The sequence below is a fragment of the Venturia canescens genome, chromosome 7, assembly GCF_019457755.1.
Source record: "Venturia canescens isolate UGA chromosome 7, ASM1945775v1, whole genome shotgun sequence".
NCBI lineage: Eukaryota > Metazoa > Arthropoda > Insecta > Hymenoptera > Ichneumonidae > Venturia > Venturia canescens.
In genome coordinates, this window is record NC_057427.1 from 7404060 (window position 1) to 7431683 (window position 27624).

Consider the following 27624-nt stretch of genomic DNA (forward strand, 5'->3'; position numbering starts at 1 on the left):
CTTTTATCCACGTGTATATATAGTTTGCGGTGTAAAAGATAAAAGGCAATGCCGGTCCGTCGGTCAGATCTTCTCTAAGCTCCGAGTACTGTGTGAGCTAACTTTATACGTGTGCGAGTGTGGTTGTGTCTGAGAAGCCCTATGCTCAAAGTCAGGGCTCGAATGGCGGCCCCGCGAGGGAGAAGAGTTACGTTGGATTCAAGGAACGCAAACGTTGGGGCTCCACCAGGACAGAAAGAGAATTCGGTGCTACCCTTTTAGAATTTTCATTGGTCAGCCGCAAACGAACCTTACCTACTTCGGGTGCCGAGTTTTTGTGGCCCAGTTCATTCGTTACTAGGCTGGAAAAGCTTTTTACATGGAATTTAAAAACGACTGAAACAAGCCTCTGTTAACTCCTTCGAGCTAAATTTTTGTCCGAGTTTTGTTACACCCAAGACTGTTTGTATTTACGGTCACGTTATTAATCGGATTTATATTCAGCGAGCGTCTTTCGTGATCGGCTTTGCAGCGCTGTCTCCCCGTTCACCAGTTCAATTCCTTTCAAATCCTGCGTGCACGCGCCTCTCTCTCTCTCTCTATCGATATTTGTGATCAGACTCTCTCTGTTTCGGTGCATGTATTCACCGACCTTTCGGGAGCTTAACAATCCGGATTACACGCCAAATGAATAAAAATAATACGAATGCTAGCGTAATCCCGTGAGATAATATTCCAAAATGTTGAAAAAAAATTAAAATTCTGAGGGATTGGCGAACCGCCTCGGAAGCTCGACGCACGTTCGCCCATACATGTTTCTCGTAATGCTCGTAACTCCGGCGAGTAAACGCTTGAGCTCACCTGAGTTATTCGCATCAGCGGTATACATAATGCTCGCAATAAGGAGAATATCTATACGGAATATGCACGATGCGGTATATTCGTAGAGCTCGTTGGGTGATAGAAGCGCATCGCATCGATTCCGCTGGTGAATCTTCGGCGAAATTCTCGACTGAACGCACCTAATACGCAGTGAATAAGCTCGAGACTGCAATTATTGGACGTGCACCAGTTATTGGCAAGTTTGATACAAGGCATAACGGAGCCGAGGAGACTTCAGAGCGACGAGGAAAGAGGCCTGAAGCCAATGGCACGGTCATTAGCCGCCCACAAAAGAGCCAATGGCCATGTCGTTTGTCTGAAAGATTCACAAGTACACACGTGACTGAATTACGTATTAACTATTTGAATGGGAAGCTCTCCACCCACCCGCTCCTATATATCATGATGGTTGAACCTAGAAGCAATCTCTCGAGCGCTAATACGTCGGCACAGAGAGCAAAGAAAGGGGGAGACCGAGACAGAGAGCAGGGTGTGCGAGGGGAGTGAGCAAGAGCAACGATTATACGAAGACAAGGATAGCTCGTGTGCTATCAAGCGATATAATGGAGATGGAACAAGATAAAATGATGAAGAGAAAGGGTTAGACAGAGCATGAAGATATATGTCAATGTATATATGCCCAAAGGCTTGTATATAGATCTACACACCTATATTGAGATGAGTTGATGCGGGGGAACTGTGCGCGGAATTCCGGCGAAGCTGCTCCGCTAACTTTACTACAAGGGAATGGGGGATACGAGAACTTCGAACATTAATTCCGAAACATCGGCGAGGAAGCGAGACGAGAAAGCTGTAGGAGCCCTGGCATTTACTATACGGATTCACGACTTGGATTTTACTCGGAAAAAAAGTCTTCATAGGGAGCGTGGAGCCCTATAGATTTCTCACTCAGTACATACCGATCCTGTACACCTTCTCACTGCTTTCGTTGTCTTATTTTCTCACAAGATCACAGTCGCGAAAGGGCTTGAAGGGTTAATCGAATACCGAGGGGAAAGTAAGAAAAGGGATTGGCCTCGTTCCACCGCCGCGGCGATTGATTCCTAGGCTGATGCTTCTGTTTGGGGATTTTTTTCCAATCACCAGTCGCCGGGTCTGCTGCTAATTAACTAATCGCGTTGACGACTCGAAAAAAACTTGGTCAAAGTAACTTGACGTTTTTCGCGCAGTCGGGAGCTTTTAATCAGGCTTGCGTATCAGGTTTTATGAGGGCAACAAATGAAGATGGAACTGTTCGTTGCTGCATGCTCGTCGCAAAGCATGCCTGTTGGACTGGCCAGTAACGAATAAATCGACGAGATAAAACGTCGTCGAAATAAGCCGCAGAGGGTAACGGCGAACGGAATGTTTTTAGTGAGTAACAATCACTCCTCTTGAGATATTAAAGCCCGTTTAGACGTCGGGGACCAGCGAAGGATCGTCGAGAGTAGCTCGTCCCTTTGGAAAAATCAGAGATTCAAGATTGCGTGGGACACGAGCAAGCTGCTATTAAATGGCAGAGCAACCGCTCTGAAGGGGTGGATTGTAGCTCCAGCAGCAGGCTTGCGAGGGCTTTAACCCCGGCTCCCGTGTTCTTCTGGTGGAAGAGGGAGTAATGCGTCGCAGCCTTATATTTACATGGTATTACTCTTACGCCCGTCATTTTGAGAATTCTCCTTTTCACTTTTCCCCTCTGTCACTATCACCCTTCCGCAGCGCATCCTTTTGCTCCTTTCACTTGCCCGTTCGCTGCTGCGCGAGTCTGCCTCGGTTTTCTTCTTCTTTTACTTGACTACGCACGACTGGAGCTTTCCGGCACTCATCGTGAAAGCCAACCGGCTGTACGTCCCGTACAACATTCTGTTACTTTTTTTTTCTCTTCCGTTCGTTTTTCCAACTGGACGAATCAACGACGGACCGAGTTTTCCTCAGCGTTGGAAACATGACAAAAGATATTCGGTGATAGACACACCAAGAAAGCGTACAAATGTTCGTCCCACGATTCTCAAGCTCGTGATAAAAATTTGTACTACTGCCAAGCACGTTCGCAAACTTGGCCTGATACAAACATTGAAAATATTCTGAGGTTGTAGGAACCTTTGGGGACGTAGCGGTGCTGCTTGGATCTTTCGATGTATACATACATTTGGTATCGTGAATGAGACATTTCGCTCGTTCGAGTCACTCCTTTTATCGAGAGCTACCTTTTCGAAAACACATTGAATTTCCATAATACGATTTGTAAGCTACTTGTTAAATTTCCTCTCACCACCCAGACTGTATCTCGATCAGCATATTTTTCTTCTTCAAAGAATATGAAGCACCTATTTCTCTGAGATAAAATAAGTTGAGAGATTAGTCACGCTACGGTTAAGATATTACAGGAGAGAAAAAACTTTTTTTAATCTCCTGGAAGCACCACTCGAAAGACGTGGCATTGAGTTTGATGGGTCATTCACAGTAGCGGGGCTTATCACTGTTCTGTGAGGAGGAAATGCCGCTGCCCCTTCCCCCTTTCGCCACGTTCTACGACGACACAAATTTCTTCCCCTAGCCATAATCTCCGAAGCGTCGACCACCGCTGAGTCACACTGGGCGGAAAAGATGTCCAACGAGTTGAGGCGAAAAAAGAAGTTGTAAGAAAAGACGCGCAGGATGAGAAAAGAGCTGGGGGAATCTGGCGGTTGCTAAAGTTTCGGAGCTTTCCTAGGGAGGCCATTGTTGCTGCCTAGGAAATGATGGGAGGGTTTTCGTAGCGCAACCCTGGCACCACGAGGACTTCGGGACCATCCTGCGTGTGGCGTACAACCCTCGATATCCATAGTGAAAAGAGCACGGCGACCATATAATACTACATGGGATTGGGGCCGAGTGACGCGATGATGGCTACGACACGTTTACCGTCTTTACTTTCACGGCGTTCGGCTCACCCGGCTTCGGATCCCAAGGAAAACGTGGATGCGTGGGTGTCTGTATGTGAAGTGGGAAACGTGGCAAAACAGAAGAGGGAAAGATTTTTTCTCCCCCGTCGTTCGGATAAGCTTCAAATTTGAATAAATCGTCGTTCCCTGCCGGGCTCCTTTACTCGGTAGGGCACCCACGGCTTCGCCCGGATGGCATCATTTAGCCGTCGTACTACGAAAGTGCACACGAGCCAAGAACCATATATGCCACGCACAAGCACCCTCCTGCGACCGAAGCTTCGGCATCATCCGCGTTCCTTGCCTCTTACGATATACACGAGACCCCCCTGAAGAGAGCTTTCCGACAATTGGATTACGCAGGGATGATGATGTAGGACCTGGGCAAAAAAAAAGCCTCCTCTTATTTATACCGACCTGGGTCTACGGTTAAGACCAATACACGATTGTCGCCAAAATGTGTAAGCACTTCACAGCTATTCCTCGACCTTAACGCCTCTGCAAATTTTCTTCGGAGTCCACTATCCGTTGGATCTTGAGCCTCGATAAAACGATAGATTTTCACCACGTTTTTTCATCCCTTCCCCCTCTCGAATGGACAACTATCAACGTTCCTTCTTCTTTTCCCCATCGAAGAAGACTTTTGGAAACATCGGACGCAGCGACGCTTTCCTCAATATGTACCCCAGCAGCGAAACCAGAGGGATTGCCACCGGACATCGCGCTAGTAAACCTTCGGTCTTTCTCTAAAGCATGTGTACATCATCGCATCCCTCAACATAACCAACCAAATTGTATCAGGATTTCCGATTTCGTACACCGTCCTTCGTCAGCCCCACACTCCGGGCTCGGGCAAATAACCCAGTAGAATTTTGATTAGATATATTCCCAGAGATGAGCCGTGGCCAAAGGGCCAATACGGATTCACCTCAATGTGGCTATCTCTAGTTAGCCTGCGGAGTTGACGATATTGTGGTTTGCGAATCACACGATCTCGGTATACGAGCAGCGCAACCATTATAATCGTAATATCGGTGTACAAATTGACATGGATAATAGGAGAGAACCTGGAACATTAAAAGAACACGAGCCACCGAGGTCCGAGCTGATTCTCGGTGCGTGTCGTCGTATTCAGAGTCCGGGAACCAACAATATGCCTACGGAAGAAGTTAAAATGTGTCTGATGAATGACGCCATTTGGGAAAATGTGCTTTTCAAATTGGACTATGCAGTCGGAATAGAAAATGATCTTGATCCTAGGCCGCGAGGGGGGGGGGGGGGGAGGAGAGAGAATTATTCCGAGAATGAATGAGCGACAGTGTTGGCATAAGAACGAGAAAACGTAGTCGAGATACGAATAAATAGAGAGAAGCTAGTGTCTGGATTAGTGGTTTCGCGAGCAAGTCGAGAGAGAACATATAATTCAGGAAAGAGTCTTCTGGCTCCGACACCGAGATAGGAGCGACTACGTTGAATGGGAGGGGGGCGTGGAGAATGGTGAAATGTTTAAAATGCGTCGCTGGCCACGGTCGGTAGCGCGGAGCGGGCTAAGAAGGAAGGAAGTAAAGCGGACGCGGAGGCGCACAGTGCCACAGTGTCTGGTTCTCTCGCCAGGCTCTCCGGATCCACGCATATATCCAGACAGAAAACACACTTTACATCTAGGTATCTCGTCCGAGCGCGGAATTCTTGCTAAAAGGAGAATCCGATGCTTGCTGAAAGATTGCGGAGATAGAATAAGGCGGGGGGTGGAGGACGACGGGGATGAGGAAAAGCGGGGAATTGATGGGGAGTCGACCGGGTGGGTTGGCAAGTTGCAGTATACGGGTTGATAGCACGAAATTCTCAGAATGAAAAAAAAAAAAAAAAAAAACAAAAAAAAACGATAAAATGGAAGAGAGATAAGGCTGCGAGGAGTGAGAAAAAAGCTTTTAATGATACCCACATCGCGATGACTGTTGTGGCCAGCCCCCAAAGAGGACTCGGCTCCCAGTCGATGATGAATCCGAAAAACGTGACTTTGAATCACTGTTTCGTGTACGCCTCCGAGTACAAAGGTAATCAGTTTATAAGCTACCAGGAACCAAGGAAAAAGTGAAGACAAATGAGAGCAGGAGCAGAGCCTGGGCAGCCGGTAGGTGGAGACAATTCTCGTATACAAACGAGTCGCGAGGCTTGGCGCCGACTAGACAGAATCCCGTTGAGATGGATGAGTTCGCGCGAGGGAGTCTCGGAATGGAGAAAGAAGGCAGCGGCACCCCCCCCCCCCCTCCCCCTCCTCCCTCCTTCCCTGGCTGCTTGGCAATGGGACGCCGAGGTGGCGATGTATATACATGTGAACAGAATGTTACCAGACAATAAACAGTGCACACATATCTATACCCATTCTGTCTGGCTATATACACAGCGTACTAAGAAACATTGGGACCAGCAAGCCGGCAGACGAAACGAAACGGAATGGACTGGTTTGTTGGGCGCTGATGCTGTTGTTGGCTCCCTCTGCCTCGGACAATCCGTCGGTTCACGAGCAGCATCGCGGCCAGTCGAGTAAAGGGTGTGCTCGCTCCCGCGCCACCGAGCTTTCCAACTTTATCTTGGCTTTATATACAGCGATGTACACGGATATACATAGATATGCATTGACGCTTCCGGAGTGGGCGGCAAACTCGACCCCCGTTGTGTCTTTCCCTCGAAGCTTTGGAACACTTTCTCTCTTTTCCTCTTCATAGATCACGAGGAAGTTGCTTCCTCAGCGCGCACACAGCCTCTTCCACCCGAAAACTCTTTCTGCCCCCGTGCCGCGCCTCCCAGCCCTCTCCTCACAGTCCACTTTCTTGCCTCGATTCCCTTGTATCGTTTCTTCCTCGTTTTTCTTTCACTTCGAAGGACTGAAACGACTCGAGCTTCTTCCACCTTCCTACAGAGTCACCAACTTTACGCTCGTCCCTGTATACGTATGCATAGCGTTGGCACGCATGCTATGCGAATACCCTCCGCCGCAATGCTATACTAAAATTCCCCGTCGCACGCTCCAATGGACCACCGGAGACTGGATTTGTTTAAATTTACTACAAGTTACAATCCGATTCGGAGTCTCTGCCGCACGGTTTCGAAAGCCCATTTTTTCCACGTTCTCTCAATGGACTTGAGCTTTCATCTTTTCACGTATCACCCCGTAGAAATTTTATACAAGTACGAGTGTCAAGATCCGTCAATCTGATTGTCGGCGTTCGCAGCCACTAAATTAATCTCCAAACATCAACGCTACTCGGCAATGTTTAAACGTAGATTTTCCAGCGATAATATTGGACTGAAAATTTAATTAAAGTGCACCAGAATCGATGATTGTCCTGAAGGAAGAAAGAACGCCTCGAAAGAGCTCTTCGGTCTCGGCCCGTCGCGGGTATTGCTGCCTGAAAGTATCGCAGCATTAAATTGCAACGCGCCTAACCTTTAAGCACAAAGATCCTTCGTTACTTCGCTTCTTCCCGAATGCGGAAAAAATATATTCCAGGCAAGCCTTCACAACGTATTTACCAATGAAGTATAATCAAAATCCAGACCCGCCAGCATTGTCGCTATCCTCGGGGGAGGAACTTAAAAACGTACTTTCAAAAAGAGATACAGAGAGGATACCCTACCTAGAGCGTACGTAGTATATTACGGAGTACGTGCTGCAGGAGACTCCGTATACACGGAGAGCAGTGATTGTTATTGAGCACCCCCGAGAGAATAGTTCACACTCCTCCCTTTATTCGCAACTAAGAACACACGGAAATATACCCGTAGAGACGCACCCTAACGCACGTACAAAAAGCGAAAAAGAGAGAGGAAAGAGAAAAGGGAAACTGGAGGAGCGAGTGGGAGGATGCACGGAGGCACGCACTCAGTCTCGCACGTCAATGCGAGGAACTTCTTTATCTCGCATCCTCTACAGCCAGCTTTCGCCTAAAGAAATCTCGCACTCTCCTGTAATGCGTTGTTCGACCTCAATTCCGTATCACAAGCCACTTTATCATCCAGGGAGACCCTGAGGAACAAAAAATATCTTCGAAAATATGAGCTCCGCGATACTCGCGATACCGAAGGGACGCTTTTTTCTGACTCCAATTATTTCAGTGCTACTGGATCGTCGAAAAATTGTTTTATTTATAATACCATCGTTACCGATATAATTGCGAAAAATGTGTACAACTCGACAGCGCATTGCAATGTGGACGATGGAAAGCATATCTGGAATGCGCTCCAACGACGAGGTTTATTGATTTTTTTACAAAATTCCATCGTGTCTGACCAAAGCGGTGCTGAACTACTTGCTATACTTCAAACGCGCTTCTTCGTATCATGAATTATTCAAATTCGATGAGGATACGCGTACCACCTTTTCAAAGCCTCAAATACATGATTGAATTCCTAATCCAAAAATATTTAGTTAATATTATTTTTTTCCAAATAGGCGCGAATCGAAAATTTTACGGAAAAACTTCAGTGATTAAGGTAGATCATGCCCGTAGGATCGTATTTTACGGGTGTCTAAATTGCATCGATTTTTACTTCCTAATTAAAGATATAATCACTTTTAATTAATGTCAAAGTTATTAGTTCGAAATTGTAAATATATTTTGTCAACTTATCTTATTTTGGCGAATGAAATTATAAGCCATTAATTAATCGGGCATCCATCACTGACTGAAACCCAAATTTTATTCATCCCTGGCGAAAATACTATAGTTTTTATGTAAAAAATTGCATTTGAGAGTGCAAAGGGTAAGCACAAAGGGAAATGGATCAAGAAAAAAGTATTAATAAAGAGCCAGAAGGCTATGACAGGAATGGGCCAAGCCAAGAAGAAACAAAATGCCGAAATATGTGAATAAGCTCGTTACCAATTTCGTTCAATCTTTAAGGTAATATATCTTTATTACTATCAAGCCAATCGACTTGAATTTTTTCCCCAAACCTTCATTATATACTTAAACGTTATTGGGTACTTTTTCTTAAACTTCGTAAGAAGCGTTTATTCGTTAAATGGAAACACAAACGATTTTTTACACATAGTCTCTATAGCTCTGCGTGTATTTCTTCATATTTAAACACGTTTATCTGAATAACCACTAATAAGACGAACCCTTTACAATGTGATACGCGTGTCAGTCGACTACCCATTTAAACTCTGTCTAAATATCAAGACTTTCTTAAGAAAATCGTTTCGTGCATGAACTAGCTTAAACTTTTTTAGGTTCAAACGTTAGTAACAATGTAAGTGAATGGAAATTCTAACGTTATAAAAAAACTCTCGATGCTGTTCGTATACATGATTGCTATCGATTACTACACAAAAAACGTAGAATCTCTTGTATTGAACTCGTGAGAGGTTTTTCTTCTCGAATGGAAAAAGAGAATGAGAATAAAGAGGAATAAAAGAAAGAACATCAGGCAGAAGCAATCTCTTACGATCGCGCGACACTTCGGGTCCATCGAGCTTAGGGAGCGAAGAAAGGGGATGTTCTCTCAGCTATCGAAAGGGTCACCGCTCGTGTCTTCTCTCTGGACCGCAACGAGTACTAAGACTCTCGGTGGTAATCTGTGCGCGTCCACGTAGCGCATATACAAATATAGAATGTAAGGGGCCTCGAGTAGTGTGGGTTCGGGCTTTTCATTGTCTGCGTTTATGTGTGATTGTAAAAGACTCGGATGGCTCACATCAGAGATCTCCTTAGATCAATGCCGAACAAAGCTCGTGCGCGATGCTGGACAGGGGAAAAAGAAAACGGAAGAGTGCAAAAACCATCCGGTGGGATTTAGGTCGTAAGAGGATAGTCTTTCGGTACACGAATGAGGGGGAATGAGAAAGACGGAGGGGGAGTGAAAAAGAGGGACTGGCGAAGAACGGCCGAAGGGGAAATCATAGGTGTCCGATCGAGGTTTCCCGACAATGATGTCGATCCCTCGGGAACACGGCCTATGCTACGGCCACAGGAAATTCCACGTTGATGAGCCCCTTAAACTCGCTGTCACTTCGCTACAAAATTCATTCGTTATTTATCCAAACTCGTTACAACGCGTATCCACGGAGCAATGATTTTTTATTTACTTTCAGGCTGTTTTCTATCGGTGGCTTATTCGATAATTTTTCGTGTAAATCTCATTTCTTTCTGGCAGATTTGGGTTTCTGACAAAAATTTCGTAGCTGTTGGTGCTGTGCCTCTCGTCCATTTTAGGTTTCCGTTCCTCACTGGGCAGTCGAGGTCCGTTTATCTCAAGGCCAACAAAATTTTATTTTATTCCAAATTTTCATTTCAAACACTCGATTTTCCTGAACGTTTGTTTAGTAGTGCCTGACAAAGTTCTGTAACATTTGAAGCATATGAATCGAGCCAACACAGAACGACTTGTACATGTGTACAAAGACATTCTACATGCAGACACACCTCGATCCAATGTAGGGAAAGGTGATTGATGTTGCAGACAGAGATTGCCCAATAACACCCATGAAGACTGACGACTTTCTGATGACATGAAAAAATTACTTCGATTATCCCTTCCCTCTCTCGTCTCCTGCTTTTTTATCCTCTTTTCGCCCTGTTATCTCACTGTTTTTGACGAAAACTCTTTATCTCCTGGGAAAACGTTGTAGTTTAGCACGTGTCTGTATAAAACTACCCGAGGCCAATATTCTGACATTATCATCTAGCCCCTCCTAGCGACAGGTACATGTAATATCGTCCTATTATTCAACTCCTGTTCTTATCTTATGAAACATCAATCGAACAAATAAATCATAAGCTCAAAAGATCTCAAGAGGTCTTGATCATCACATATGAGAATAAATCCAGCATCGAATCGTGTTATGAGAAAATTCGAGATAATTAGTGTGCAATCGGCCGATTGGACGAATAATTGAAGTTCTAACGAGTGATTATATTATTTTCGTCGAGTGTCCTTAGCAAATTAATGAATTCGTGCAGCAATCGATCTTTTTTCCCAACACTGGGAATCCTCCCTCGCGGTCAATCCACTCCGAATTTACTCCGACTGTTCCCCTCATCTTTTTTCTTCACGTTCGAGCAATACGAGAATAATTTTTTTCAGTTCCAGCACGTGTAATACATAATGCGTACTAAGGAGAAAAATGCGTGACGAAAAACGCTCTTTCTCTCTCCCTCTGCCCTTGGAGACCTCGGTCTTTCCAATAAAATCGAGCAATGATACGTATAAAAATCCGAAAAGACTAAAGAGAGTACGGCAGGCGTGCCATTATGGATTTTACGAGTCGTATGTGAGAGAAACAACTCGTGCTTCACTGTTGTATATACGTGAGTATATCGAGAGCCGTATTTACGACAATATTTGTGGGGTATTCTGATAAAATATTCGAGGAGAGCAATTTTTACAGTTACCTCAAGATTCGTACATAAATAAAAAAATAAAAAAAAAAAAAACGGAATAAATAACTGGAGCGTTATTGTGACATTGTTCTGCTCGCATTTTTCAGCCATTTTTCCCCCAAATAACCCCATTTTCACAGAAATTTTTAAGCCTATCGTTTTTTCAAAAATACTTATGTTTCGAAGTGGAAAAGCCTGTGTACAAATTTATATATATAAATATATATCTACGTGTGTATATATGTACATAAAGAATGAGTGGAGCCCTCATATAGTTTCGCCGTCCATTGTACGGGGAAATGTTCGTATATACATACATTATGCAGATATATCACACACTCGCTGCTGGTGTTATTGCAACAAGGAAAAACCTGAATTTCTGAAAAATGTGCTCAGCACACCGAGAGGGCACCAAATAAATTACTTTATGCTCTCTTTTTCCCCTCTTCTGTTCGTTCATTTTCCTCTCTTTTTCTTCTCCTCTTTTATTTCCTTACTTTCCTTATTTTATTATTATTTTTGTACTCGCTACGTAAGATTGCGTATATTCGGAGGAAGGAATCTTTTCCGGATATTTTTTCCGTCTTCTCGTAACGTATCTCATTTTGCATCGAGCAAAGATTCCAAAGTACATAGCTTTGGATGCTTCAGAGAATGATTCACTCGCGCAGCTGGTGTGCGCTGAAAGCTTTTGTACAAATTTACGCAAATACGGTAGAATACTCACTCTGCTTGAAGAACACGCCTCATGTAATAGCTTTTTTCTCAATCTTAAAGGAACTAAAGTCGTCTGGGAAGAGAAAACAAAGTAATAATTGGATCGGCGGATCTAAGGATGACTCCTGTCAAAGGGGAGGCGAACACAAGCTTCACAAAGACTCGAAAAAGGTCATTATTTCAAGGTTTAATGAGGGAATATTTAACGAGATGGAATGATACTTTGTTTTTCTACATCATTCGAAAAAAAAGGGGAAATGAGCGGATGAGCCTTACGAAAAACGATAAATCGTCAAATATTTTGTAATACTTTGATAATCCTTGACTCTGTCGCGCAAAACTTTTTTTTTCACGAGCCGTTTTTTTGAATGATATTACCGCACCTAACGCGAGGCTCGACCTTTGGATATTCAAATGACAAACAAAGCAGAGCCCTTGACGGGATAACAATTGCGTCTGAGCACGATCAACGGTTGTGAATAATGACGAACAAACAGGGCAAAGATGGATCGGCACAGATCAATACTTCGTGACAAAACGATATTCATTTTTTCTTTTTTTCTTTTTTTTTCACGTAATATCGACGCGAGAAACGAAATATTACGATGTACACGATAAAGCACCGACGTAACGCTCCAGCAGCACGTGCAAAAACTCGTCACACACGCTCCGCCAAACGACTGACAAAACAATGAATCGAGCGCTGGAATAAACACGGTGTGATTGATGGTCTCGATTTATTGAAAAATTCCAACCTTTTCATTAAAATATATGCTTAAAGGAATCAACGCTGTGAACGATGCCACGCTTTTTCTGACGGAATTTCGCGTTCGTTTCCGCAGCAGATCTGTGCGAACGAACGATAAATAGATCGAAGATAATTGTTCGAAACAGCTATTAATTGAATAATTAAAAATTCAGCTTGTCGAGGTAGTAAAAATTAAGGATCTCTCACATGAATAATTTTCAACAAACCTGGTGGCAGAGACTCGTTTTTTGCTCTCGATATATTTCACCGAATCGCAGAAAACTTTATTGTAACTAGAGATAAATGAGGAATGATAAAATTTCGTGAAATGAAATCGCAACTTGAAATAGTTTACGAAGAAAATGGACAGCCAATTTATATCGATGCAAGGTTTCATGGGCAATTTGTTGATGAAATCGAGCTCTCATTCGAGTAGCACTCGGAGAAAGGATTTTTTCAATCGTCACCGGTAAATTCGGGTTAAACGAGTGACGAAATAGTGTAGGAAGTTTGTGCGGTTTTTACCCTTGTTCCGTGTGACAGATTGGACTCGTTTTCCAAGTACAAGGATGGAAGGAAACCACGTGTCCGTGAATCGCATTAGGAAAGACCAGCAAGAGGAACCAAAGAGTCCGACACTCGTCAGACCCTCTCAGCTCGTCTCTTTTTGTTCCCTCTTTTCTTTCCTCGTGGTTTCGTTCGCACACCGTTTGTCACCCCTCGAGAGAGCGTGGATCGGTGACAAATGTCCACTAGCAATCTCCGTTTACTCACTCGCTCCTTCTTCCTCGCTCTCCTGCAGCCTTTCTCTCTATTTCTATTTCTTCAACGAAGCATCCCTCCTTCTCTTGCACCCTGATAACGAACCTCCCCCTCGCCTCCTCCTCCCTCTATCTTATTTTCCTTCCCATTCGTTCCCAAATGTGTTGCGTCTGACGAAATTACGCTCTGGAAGAAAGGCAAACAAGGAAAAGTGTCATTCTCCTTTGTTCACAGAAATAAGATTTTTATCTTTGCAAAACTGCTGTGCCTCGGAGCACTCACATGCCAGGGCTTCCCAGTGAGATACGAAACACGAGATCGTCCCTAATATATACACACATCAAACAAACATGAGCTACAACCCAAGATTAAGAGGTCAGGCCTGCTCCTATCTCTTCGACTCGAACTCAGGCCTCGCGATCCTCCTCGAATCTTCTCGCTATTTTTCCTCTCTGCCATTTTTCATCTCGTCCGACACTCGACGTTCGTTTACATCGACCGAAGATCGTTTTCTAAAGCACGCAATGCGCAATGAACGGTAAGAGTGTTTCGTAATTTTCAATAATTGAAAACGATTTAAGAAGAAATCGTCAAGTCCACGAGGATCGAGACAGCGATTTCCGAACGCTTAGCGACCGAGGTCATTCTGGAGCTGCAGAGTTTTTCATCGACATCCAAAGGTAACACAAGCAGGAGCAAGATTCAGAATGAGCTTGATCAGCGTGAGTGCGTAACGGTCTCAAAAAATGGACGCTCGTCACCCATGAAGCAAGTATAGAAGCCCGCAGGAGGAAATAAATTGAATAAATTTATTCATAGAATCATGGAAAATGGATAGCGCAACGAGAATATTAGAATAGAAATTTTTCTACGGGTTTCCCGAGCTGGAGATCCATTCTCGATGAGAGCCGCCTGCACCAGAGCCCAACCGTGACGAGTTATACCGATCGGCTTAAGCCAAGATATTTCGCAAATCGAAGCCGAGAGCCTTTCGCTCGGAGGAGTTATACTTCCAGGTCGAAACAGATGTTATAGGTACCCGATAACAGCGCGGAGAATTCTCGGAATACGATACAAACCCGGACCCACGCAGAGAGACACACACTCGCACAGAGGCAAGACGAAAATGTATTTAGGATTGGATGACATGATCCGATTTTATGTTTTGAAATATTCACTACGTACTTTATATCATCCCTTTTCGTCGCTCGATATTCCCTTTGCTACGTACGCTTCTCCTCTCTATACGTGTATCTCGACACCGCGGGGACCATTAAACCTCTTTTCGTTCTGGTCGAGAAAATTGCACCATTCGATCCACCCTTTGTACCTTTTATGTGGAATTTTCATGCGAAGAAAGAAGAACTCTGGCCTTCCAGAGCAAAGACAATTTTCAGAGATCATATTTTTCGTGTCACCGAATGGCGGTGAAATCATAAATACTGTTTAGGGCTTGAGAGTCCTAAAAATGCTCGATGCGTGTAGAGACACGATAGCAATTTCGAATCGACTGCTTATTTTCATAAAAATGTATCAGCCTTTATTTAAAAATAAGGGGATTACGAGGCGATTCGTAAAAGTGAGGGCAGCCTCAGGCATTTTTGCAATAGAGGAAAAAGCTTCCCTTCGATAACGTCACTCGTCAAGACCGTCGATTCGCTAATGTCAGCTGAATGCACAAAGTAATGGAATACAGAATTTCGACTCCTCCTTGCATGATATTCGCGTACTTACATGGATGGCTGCCCGAGCCACAGGCACGAGCGAATACTGCAAAGCGTGATTGACATGAAGCTGTGACTTTGTGCAGCGTGATCCTTACTTATACGGTTTCCTCCCGTTCAGCGGAAATCATGTGTGGGATTTCCTCAGCCGGCTTGAGCGCGGAGCTTCTCTGGGGCGAGCCGGGGTTCAATCATTTTCGTCAAGAATATAGTCGAAGCTGAAAAAAAAAGATTTTTAGACTCGCGACGAGAAGAGCCCGGCGCAGAATTCTCTTTCGATTTTATCCAACATCTCGATTTCTAATTTTCATTAGAAAATGAAATTTCTGCAATTTGGGAATACGCTCGATCGAATCCTTCGCGAATTACTCACTCTCTCCAACATCAATGTTCTCGAGAGCAATTCGGATTGACAGAGCACCTGCCACGTGGACGGAACGTTAAAATTCGATTCACGAACGCGAATGGTGCGGAATAATAAATTGTAAATTCGCCAATAAAGGTCGAAGGAACCCTGTGATATTAAGGGAGCCCGTGACACGTTACGATTCGCGACGTGCGCCCCCTCGTTGTACATATGGACTGCAAGTGGGTCATCCAGCAACACTGACGACAATCAAAACTTTGCATAACAGACGAGACGTTTTTTTATCTCGTTTTTACTCCGGTCAAAGCTCGCTCAGGGAAATTCAGACTCTTTGTTCGCGCATATTTTAGTTCTCGCGTGCGCCCTTCAATCGCCCGCTCGCTTATTCTTCATGCATCGCCCGATGACTCTATTTCGAGGCAAATTAAACTCTCATGCATCCATATTGGCTCTTTTGCACAAACGATCTCTGTCAACCCTTCTTCACCGTTGGCAGTAAATGCTTCGACACTGCTTCGGAGCAGCCTACGCCACATCGATATTCTTTTTCACGGCGCGCTCTTCGCTGTCAAGAAAAGAAGAAACGCTTGCAAAATTCATGTGGCATTTTCCGAAAATCCAGAGGGCCAAAAGTTCAAGATTCGAGCGTCAATTCCATCGGTTTGAAGTATTCAAATTTTTATTCTCCCTCACATTCTTCTGCTCTCGACCGCATTTCCCGAGCTCAATGTTATTTGCTCTCGACGAGGCTGCGCGTACGCGTGACACGATTCGCTCGACCGGTTGACAAGATCGAGGTTTCTCGGACTCGATAATTTTATTTGTTCTTGCTAATTGATAAAACCTTTTTCCCATCGTTTCAAAGCACATTTGCTTTTGCTCCGCATATCAAACACGCTTGTTTACCCTACGAAAACTTGAACCGTTGGTGAAACATGCCGTTCTCCGTGTTGGCTGTCTATTCGATCGGCACTGCGCGATCATGCCGAAAGCAAACTATGACGATTCTGTGACTCGTTTGGGAGGATTCACAAACCCTTCAGTTTGCACCGTCCCGAGATAATTCATGGTTCGATTGGAACGACGTGCGTGTGAGTTTTTTCCTCCTTTCTCGTTTTCATATTCATAATTATTGGAGTTAAAATTTATTCTGTAATCATATATCACTCTCCCGTTCAGACGATCTTTGCTTTTTGTACTTTAAAGTAAACGAAGCAAAACCTTCTCGAGCTTAATAAGGTTAAAATCGCTTCGAAACTCCGCCGAGATACGTACACGCTCTTTTAATCGTTATTAACGAATGTCTAGAATTACATGCATTACCGAAGAAATCACGGGAAATGTTCTCATTAGTGGAGAAAGCAGATACGATTTCATCCCCATTGGCAAAAGTCTCATTAACAATGTTGCGGATAAAGAACAAAAGCCTGGTCCATGGGCGTGCGGAGATGTTTCTATTAAGCGTAGTCGTGGAGCTAGACATCGCTCGGCTATAATGAGAAAGTTTTTTTTAGAAGCAAAATCTAATAACAGGAATTCGTCGAGACATGTAATCTCTTTCGTTCGATAAACGCTTTAGGAATTCGGAGAGTTGTGAGAACTAAGAGTTAATCTTTTGGGATTTTGAGATTGTTTATATTATTTCTGGACTCACGTCAAAGGAGGACTGAACGAAGCATTCGCAATTAATGATATTTGCGCTCTTTCCAAAGTATTTTAATTACTCAAACTCGTGACTATTTTATTGGAGAGCGACATGATATGTTTCTCCGAAACTCAAGCTCGTCCGTATGCGTTCACGAGGTAAAATTCGAGCTTGTGATCATCTCCAATGCATGCCAAAGGCAAACATCATCTCGGTGAACCGCGGAGTTTGCTCTGGACTGCGTCTCATCAGGCTACGCTCGTTCCATTGGCCAACCTTGTTTTTTTTTTTTTTTTTTTTTCGACACCATCCGAATGTACTTTCGATAGAGGTAAATGAGGGGATGAAATGAAAAAGAAGACAAAGAATCCATGCAAAAAAAGTCGATCGAGTTGGTGCATATGCGGACAGGAAAACTGGGCACTGAAATTCCTCGCGCGGATCTCACGCGATATTCGGGCGCCGGAGCAGTACTTCCTCGGCTTTTTCTGAAAAGTGGAAAAACGAAGATCGAAAATCTTCATTTCCTCCGATGCATTTTTCATCCAGGCTTTTTCGAGCGGATTAATTTTTTCGCTCCCTCTTTTTTGTCCGTCTTTTTTAATTCAGTGCAAGAATATATTTTCTTATTCGCTCGGATTAACCGCCACTCGCTCGAGTTTGTTCATTTCATCCACCGTTTAATCTTCCCCCCCCCCTCCCCGCCCCCCTCCGGCCAAGCTCTTCCGGTCGTTCTCTTTTTCCACTCTCCCGGGACTTTTGGAAAGGGGACGCCTGACATTAACCGGCTGTGCTCGTGAATTTTGGCCATTATGAAAATTTGGATAGGTGAATGACTCCCCCGGGGATAATGCAGCAACGGCGTAGTGAATACTATTTTTTATGTCTGTATCAACTTTTGCAAAACGAAAGGATATAATCGTACAGTTTAATAGATGAAATTATGCGGATACGTTAGTTCTCTGCGCTCGCGGATCCCATTAACTTATTCGCATTTGCCCCTCATTTTAAGCCGATTCTAAAAATTCGAGAGATCTCTCAACGCGACGTTTCATTACAACTTATTTTCACGAATGTAAACATTCATTACTCGACGCTTCCCGCCGCGTTTTCTTTCGTCGTTAACAAAAGAAAAAATCGAAATTTTTCGTTTCAAAGTAGACACCACACTGGTGCAAATTTACACCCACGAAAATGAAAAAAGAAAAAACAGGTTTTCCAAATTCGTTTCTTCAATTTGGCCATTTTTCTATAATGAAACTTGATTTTTCAATTTTTTTAAAGATCGCGATCCATCACCAAGGAATTGCTCCACCAAAAAGTCTCGTTGTAAGATTAATTCCATACATTCATGAAAGAAATAAAAAGTTTTGATAAATCCAAGTGTAAATTTGCACCAGGGTCGCGAGTATACATGACCTCAAAAGGAGTGCTGTGTCCACGTGTTAAAAAATGAAGAAGTCCATTTTGAAAATGGATTTTGCAACAATGCACATTTCATGAAAACTTGAATGAAGTGATATTTTAAGTGAAATTTAGTTTTCGAAATTGATCTGACAGCTCGTACATTGTTGAGGCTTACGAGTTCAGTTTGTATTCGATTATTTAACACAGTCAAGGAACATGCCTGAAAAAGGCAATTGAGGCAACGTTTTCAGTACTCTCCGATAGAAACCCGCAACTATAAATACACACGAGAGTAAAAAAGAGTGCGTACACAGTTTAAATTCAACAGGGATATATATTTTTTAACATCAAAGACACAAAGTCAGGCGTCGGTTCGCACGTTTTATCTCTACACAGCCGAGATGCTTTTCCTCTCAAAATAATAATAAACGTCACTTCAAGACTAAACACGATCGTCTTTTGCTCCGCGCGCGACCGTCTGCAAAGTTCCCACACTGCCTCTTAGCGATGATAATGAATTCGGTAAGCACGCTAATATGCTAGACTTATAACAACAACCGAGGGATGTTTCCGCACGGTAGCCTCAATTAAGATTGGAACAAAAACACGTGAGCAGGAGCGCCGTCGAATTCTTGGGTGTGCGTTGGTGCAGGTTATTTTTACGATCGTTTTTTTTTTATCAATTTAAAAAAATTAATAGTAATGATCGAAAAACTGGAATGTCGAGGGAAGGTTAAATCTCTCTTCGATAATCCACCATATCGTGGTTTTTAATTGAGAAAAAATATTGAAAGGAAGGTTCTTGTTAATCAGGATCGAGGTTTCATCATATTTCCATGAAATTCAGTTTAAAATAAATGAAGAAACAAAAAGTTCGAATTCGAACTAATATTTTATCTCGCTCCAACGAAAAGGTGAATAATGTCCAGTGCTGTGTGTGGATACTCGAGGAAAATTGTGAAAAGTCTGCAAAGTGATGCACCAAAATGTACTGAAAATTCAGAGTCGAGGCAAATAAAAGCGAGGAGCCTAGAGATTCATCGTATTTTTTGGCAGATCTCGCTAATGAGCCCTTTGGATTGAAAAGAAGGAGGATTTTTTTATTGCCCAGAGAACGTTTACATCAAAGGTGCTGGGATATGGATTACTTTGATGGCAAATTCAGTCTATGGGACATCTGCTTAAACCTCATGTGCTCACCTGTATACTTTTGATGCCATTAGTCTCATTCTTTTTTCTCTGTGCACCTCGGGACTGTGCAAGCTCCAACTCTTTTGCTCTCTCTCTCTCTCTCTCTCTCTCTCTCTTCGTCCCTCCACCCCTTCGCTCACTTTCTCTCTCTGTCGAAAGTTCCATGCTTTCTCTGAAGCTTCTGGTTCGGCCGAGTGCACGTACCAGTTTGAACGTGACGGGAACGCGAATTATGGAAAATTCATGCAAAACATACAACTCGATAACGCACTTGGCCGACGGCGTGGCGCGTCTCGCGCGGTGCACTGTGCAGAGTTGTGGCTGTTTGTGGATCGCTGTGTGCGCGTAGACGCGGGTGTATACATGTGTTTTTCGTTTCGCCCTGCTCACGAGAGTCTGTATCGCGCACACAGTGGCCAATTCACGAACATCGTGACACGAAGCTTTGAGGGAAACACGCGCGCGCGCACACAGCGAAGAGAAAGCCAAACAGGCGGGCATGCACACACTTGTCACCCCAGCACTACCCGAAATTTGATATTTGCGCGTTTATATACGTGCAATTTGTCACCAAGCAATTCTATTTATAGGCAAGAGAGTCCTAGGAGATAAAGGGAGCGAGGAAAAAGGCTGCGTGCCTGGGCCCTGTGCCATCCGAAAATATCTCTCGATCTATTCCGATACGAGTCTCTCCCCTTAAATTTTCGCTATTCCCCCTTCGTATACGTCCGCGAAATGATACTTCAACAGCTTACAGATAAAATGCGCACGCCGAGAGTTCCAATGGCTCAGACGCGCTCTCCGTCCTTCTGCTTCGCACAGTTCTGTCAACGAGGGATGTGGAAAAAAGGACGAGCAGTCTCCGCACGATGAAGAAAATCTACGGAAAGGAAAGCAGCCTCCGCTTCGAGGGATAATATGGGGAATGGTGTGTATGAGACGGACTCAACAATGGGGAAAAATGCCCCCCTCGAGCTTCCATGCAGCATTGCGAACCACCAACTTGGAAACGAAGAGAGGGTCAACGATTTTTCGAAGATTGATGTCGATGATTGCGAACTATGAGTCATCCCAGCTCGCCTCTGTACCTACCAATTGTACGCCTCGTTGCAGTCGATCGACTTCCACAACCATTCGAACCAGCAAACACACATCCAAGCATATCCAACCTCTCGCAGTTCACCATAAATATATTCATTTCGTACAGCTATAGAACTCGATTCTGCCCTCACTATATTATGCGGACACTGTTCAAATCTCCATACTCGTATCAATTCATATTTCCCATCAATTTTCAAGCTTCAAACGAATTTCTAAACAAATCTTCTACCCTTAAGCCCTTGCATAAACTGTTGATAGAACATTGAATAAAAAAGCAAGTTCGGTATTCGATCGATTATCTGATTGTGAGTTGGAACGTGCATTCAAAATGTCTATTGAGGTAGATTATGCCCGTAGGACCGTATTTTATGGGTCTCTAAATTGGGTCGTCTAAATTTTACTTCCTAATTAAAAGGTATTGTGACTCTAAATTAATGTCAGAGTTATTTATTCACAATTTATTCGTCCCTGGCTAAGATCTATAGGTTTTTATGTAATAAATCGCATTTGAGAGCGCAAAGAGAAAACACAACAGGAAATGAATCAAGAAAACAGTATTAATAAAAAGACAGAAGGCTATGACAGGAATGGGCCAAGCCAAGAAGAAACAAAATGCCGAAATAAGCAAATAAGCTCGTTGCCAATTTCGTACAATCTTTAAGATAATATATCTTACTATCAAGAAATTCGACTCGAATTTATTCTGAAACCTTCTATACTTTATTTTGATTGTGTACTTTTTCATAAAATTCGTAAAAAGCGTTCATTCGTTATATATGGAACCATAAACGATTTTTTACACATAGTCCCTGTAGCCCTCCGTGTTTTTTTTTTCATACTTAAACACTTTTATCTAAATAACCAATAAGCCTTTAAAATTTGATACGCGTATCAGTCGACTATCCATTTAAACTCTGTCTAAATTTCAAGACTTCCTTAAGAAAATCGTTTCGTGCATGAACTGCCTTAATAATTTGTGACTTTCTCAAAGTCTTAAGAAATAAAACGCCAATAATTCAGGCTTGAGCATCGATTTATGTGATGAACTTTCAGCCTTGAGCTTCAAACACGAAAAACATTCTGCCAAAACTGCCAACTCGTTTTAACTGAGGCTCACCAACCCAGAACTCTCCTATCGATCGTTTAAAAAAGTTCAATTACGAGAAAATTCGGAAAGCAGCTTCTATTCTTAATGGGGATGATCGCGAAGAGGCTGCGAAGAGCGAACAGCGAACAAGCAAAGCTACATAGAAATTCGATCGAGATTATCCGACCGTACAAACTGTCCTGTCGAGTCAAGCACCACAACATTGTGTGCAACTATCGGAATCCAATCCTATCATCCTCAGTACTATGGAGTTTACAATACCGTAAAGCAATTTTCTTCGTACGTTGACACTAATTCGATGTTTGAATCGTCGAAGTGATCACACAAGAGTATCTCACCCGAAGAACTTGCTCTTGAACTCAGTCTACAAGCCGGTCTGCCCATTTTTTCTTCCCTCGAATGTGTGGAGGAAAAAACTGTTGAGCGATGTGGCCAGCCCATGAATCATTTCCATTCGATAAAATTGATTAGTTTTCACAATAATGCAATTGGCAACTCGATCAAATGACTTTTTACGAGAATATTTCCATTTTTGTCTGTGTAACGTTGTCGAGCGTATACTCGCTCGTACTGCTCGTAGTACACGCGGAACGAGAACGAAGCCAATTGGTATCTTACGTCGTAAACTAGGTACATTAATTCCAAGCATAAGTACCGATAATACGAAGCCCCTAGCTGCTGGAACGAGAAGCAGCAGGAACCGTTTGATTAAACTGCCACTAAATCTAGTCCATGTCAAACAGTCATTCGTTATCTCGGCGGACGAATAAAGGGGAGAAGGAGAAAGAGAGAGAAAGAGGAAAAGAAGAGAAGGCACATTCGAGGGGTTGGGGTAGGTACAAGCCGCGTCAGTATGTCCCCGAAAGCTTTGACTAACGTAAGCCACTTTCGAAAAGTCCCCTTCAGTCCCGCCCCCCTCCCCTCGATATCTCTCATCGATGAAAATCTCTCGACGTTAAATCCCGCAATGTTTTGTGTCCAGGGGCTCCGATATCTCGTTTTATTTTTATTTTTTTTATCTATCGAGACATTCTGCTCGCGATCCCATAGATACGCGCTTTTCATCGAAAATATTGTAGTGGGAATTAAACTCGACTTTGAAATAAACCGATTCGTTTAATCCACCGTTACACAAATGAATCTCGTTTAACCTTCTTTGCAATTTAAAACAACTTTAAATAAAACTTAATGCTGCTGCTGCTGCTGCTGCCCGTATTTGCGAGAGCGATGTTTTCGGAAGACAACGATAATGCTAGACAGTCCCGTGAGTATATGATACTTTGCGCGAAACTCGAGTATACCATAATTTCTAATAAAGGCGTCGGACGCTCCAGGCCTCCGGGAGAAGATTTATCGAAAGACCTCCCGCTGATTAATGAAAGACTCGAGTATGCGGTTTGCAAAAGGGTGGAAAGGGAAGAGAGAAAAAGAGACGAAATGGAGGAAGGTGGGGAGGGGGAAGGAGAGAGAGAAAGAGGAGTTGTCACAATCTTGAGTAAATTTATAGCACGCTGATAACTTATCGCCTCCTTCACCGAATAATTTGTTTAATGAATATCCACTTCCGGAAGTTTCACCGCCGGAGTTTGCGCCTGACATTTACGCGAATGAAAACTTTCACGGATATTAACTAAATGACATTTTTACCTTTATCGATCTATAAAACCGTGCTCGAAACGCTGTGGCTTAATTGAGCAAAAGGGAGCTGTTAGAATATTGGGATTATTATCAAAGTCATTCGAACCTTCGTGCGGTTACGCCACGTTACAAAATCGAGGTCAATCCGAACGGAAAGAACGCAAAATAATCAACGACCCTCCATATTTTCTTGCACCCTCGACCCAAACGTGTGCCCACGTCTGATTGTTAAACAATCGTGATCACCGCGATGCCACACGATGGGATTCAACGAAAATTTTTTTTTCCAAATCTACTGTCCATTCCCACCATTCAATTCTCACGTCCAGCTACGTCCCCCATTTCTACTGCGAAGCAGTTTTTTTTCTCGTACACTTTCATCATGATTAAAGATTTAATCGTACGAAGTGCAACAAAATTCTTTCTCAAGCTTATTTTGAGTTTGTCTGAAAATAAGTTTACCGTTTCAATATTATTTCTCGTATATGCTCGCCGTTATGATTAGGAATTATATTTCGTTAAAAATTTCGTCAAAAAAACGATTTAGTACTCAGACCCGAAAGCATTCACGAGTAAACTCGTTGGAAGAATGTGACTGAAAACCAAATAATACAGTCATGATTAGAGATATTCTAAAATGAAAGTGGGATTCGTTCGCTCTACGGTTTTTCCCGTGAGCTTTAAAATAATCATGGCAACGATAATAATATTACTTTCTCGTCCGACGTGAGGTAAAATAATAGCAGGACTCGCGTTGTTCGCCAGACTATTGTTATCATTTATCATAGAGCAAACGCAGTTGATGCAAATGGACGGGTAATTCCAAGGGATTAAGTGAGAAGTAGTGCCTCGAGTATATACAGCATAATCGATTTCGACCATGACAAGGCATTCGGTTACCACTAAATTAATGCACGTAGATAAACAATGTAGCATAGTGTCGAAAACTTGTTAAATACAAACTTTCGATTTTTCCTTGGACTTACGGAAGTGTGTGAACAATTATTCGCATTTCCGTACTTTTGAAATGAAATCAATAATCGTTACTCAGTTCGCCAAGACTTCATGAACACGTTTTCTGCACTGAGAAAAAAAAATGACTCATTCAATAGAAATCGATGTTATTGAAAGAGTTTTCTTCATTAAACTGCAATGCTTTTCGGAGAAAATGAATCTGTAGTTTGATCTCAAACAATTTTGGTCATTCGATCATTTTTAACCTTGCGATGATCATATTTTTCATTGGCGCCCCGCAGTGCCACGTTTCGTTGTTGCAATGACTTTTTTCTCTCAGCGTGCAACTCGACTTTTGCCACCACTTAACTATTTATTAATTTTTTCGTGAAAACTACTCAAATTTAATGAAATTTAAATAATTCATCGAAAACTCCGTCTCAACCATTTTTCGACTTTTGTGTCCTGTTTCGCATTCGCTAATTCGCTCTTCCCGTTATTTCCATCCCATTTTATCCGATGTAGTTTTCAGTACTTGATTCGATAGAACTATTCATGTAAAGACACAAAATTATATTTTTTTCCTTCGCGTGACGAGTTTTGCTAACATATTATTTGTGGTTGTTGCACCGATACAATTTTGGTGCAGAAGTAAGACGCGTCGACAGGTTTCCTTCTAGTGGTACGACATTGAACTATTTAAGGTCGTGCAGTAAATAGTAGCTGCCTAGAACTTTCTCATGGAACAAGTTGGGAGAAGATGCCTGAAGCTCTCCCATTTTGATGGATCAACGTGCGGCGAATTTGCCGGGGGATTTGGGAAGGCTTCTCAGTCCTTCTCGTTTTCCCTGTCTCTTTCCACAGTTCGAAAACTCACAGGTTTCGTATATAAGCTTGATGGATTTGTCGGTTCTTCATGAATGTTATTCACGAGATACACAGAGAGAGAGAGAGAGAGAGAGAGAGGAGAGAGCCTGTATCTCGGGGGCTGCTCGCTCGTTTCTAAGCTGTAAGCGTTGTACGGATACCGGCAAATTGTCTGCGAGGTTAATGGCACGGAATAAGAAATCGATTAACAACGTTGTATTGCTCTAGTATAAATATATTTTTTGGTGCTTTTCTTCGAAGCGGGGAGGCTGTGCGAAGAGTGGAAATCGATAAAGAATCAACTAGGAATAAACGGCTGGTGTTATGATCAGCAAAATGGTAAATTGCGCGTAAGACGAAGCCCGATTTATCAACGAATTCATTGCAAATCGTATTAGGTGAAAGCGTCTCGAGCTTCTGGGAACACTTTCCTGCAGCGTTCCAAACGAACTTTGTTCAAACTTCCGATCGTTTCTTCGCCAGCATTCCCCTACTTTCTTTCATAATGATAACCATTTATTTCTCGTTTGCTCAAATTCCCGTGCCCTCCGCTCTGTAACAGAGTGTCTGCCGAAATGATGTCTGCTGGCAAACATTGTAAACGCAAATGTCAAATTTCGTGTGGAACTACGTAATCAGCAACAAAAGTTAGCAACTGCAGCGAATACTCTTGAATCGTATTAGCATAACTGTGCATACGGGGTGCCATGGTTGCAGCTCCAGGAACATGCTTCTACGGGGGTTCAAGGACAGAGAGAACGTTCGAACCGTCAAACGAGAAGGAATAATTGGGATTTGCGAATTTTTGTGTTCATTGCGGTAGGGCAGCGGATCTTGGAAGCCTTCGATGTGAATTTCCAACGTGGATTTAAGGCTTTATGACGAAACGGGCACACCCTGTACATGGGACTTGTTGGTGAAGTATAAATTCAAAACAGGTTGCGCAAAGTGGGTCTCGAAGTGTCGAATTGGTAAATGGCGGATATATATAATACACAGTGGAGGATGACGAAGCTACGGAGAGAGGCGGCAGCGCGAAGGTGGGGGAATGGCGGCGGCGGAGGGCAGGAAAGAGTTCAGTATATCGTGGCGCCCCCTGAACGCAGCCAACTTTTTGATAGAGAACCTTGCCAAATGGCCTCCCTAATCATTTAATCTCTTCCGTCGCAGTTAACGCTTCTCCCAACTCCGATACTGCAATTTATGGTCTTTCCCATGGAACTGAAAAGTTTCGTCCTTTTCTCGTTGCCAGGGCGCCGCCTGTGCCGAGAGATTTTGTCTCGACGCTCGCTCGGCGGACCGCGCGAGTATCTTCCTCCGGCTCGGCATCCATTCGGGATGGACGATATCGACTTATTCCCGGCAGCAAGTTTGCCGAAACACGTTACTTCGATTTTCAAGTTATCCAAGCGAAAAATAAAGTCTCGCGTTGCCGTTTTTCTTGCCGCTCCGCGCTCCAGCCCGTTTTTCACTCTTTTCCATCCCAGACCGACTGTTCAGCCTCGGTACAAGCAAAACCCTCATTTTATCATAAGAAATTCACATTCTCGATAGAGCAACATTTGAACTCGGAGCAGGCTATAAATTATCACTTGAAACTCCCCGATACCTCGGCTACGGTCAAGAGACCGTCCTTTGACCCTGTATGAAGCGTTCCAGGGGTGGAATAAATTAAAGTCTGTAAGAGGGTGTAAACTTCGCCGGGGGTTACATCGGGTCACGCCATTGGTCGCATGCGGCCGCTCTCTTTCGGTAGCAAACTTGAGCGGACCCGAAATGAGGCTGAAGAGAGGAGCAGGTTTCAAGTTCCACTAACGCCGCATTTAGACCGTCAAATAATTCACGCGGAGCTTCCTTCCTCACCGGAATTCCTATCAATACCTTCTTTTCAGAGAAGGTTAGCCCTGCGTAGCGATTTTCTGCGTCGAATTCACTTTCCTGTGACAAGACTCGAGCCGAGTTATTTGGAGGTTATCAATGCGGCGACGTCTGTGGATCTCATCCCTCGGGGAGTTGACTATCTTCGTTGGGAATTCGAGGGGCTTGCCGAGTGTATAGGGTCGTCGAGCGAACGCTACGAGAGAAGCAGAGAAAGTCTTTCTCCTCGTATTTTATCAGAGAATTCGACTAATTTCTGTTTATCAGAAGCGAATGAAACTTTCAGAGTAATGATACACCGGTAGCGTGCAGCATCAGAAAAATTGGAGCTTCGTCTTTGAGGAGGC

The 27624-nt window shown here is 43.4% G+C and overlaps 1 long non-coding RNA gene across 2 annotated transcripts in view; it reads right to left on the bottom strand.

Moving 5' to 3' along the window:
- The window catches only part of LOC122412928 (uncharacterized), a 104189-nt gene that overhangs the window by 46658 nt on the left and 29907 nt on the right, over positions 1-27624 (bottom strand). For both annotated transcript variants that reach the window (XR_006261455.1, XR_006261456.1), the window contains exon 2: positions 15132-15339. This is a non-coding gene — a long non-coding RNA (uncharacterized lncRNA). The remainder of the gene's footprint in view (positions 1-15131; positions 15340-27624) is intronic.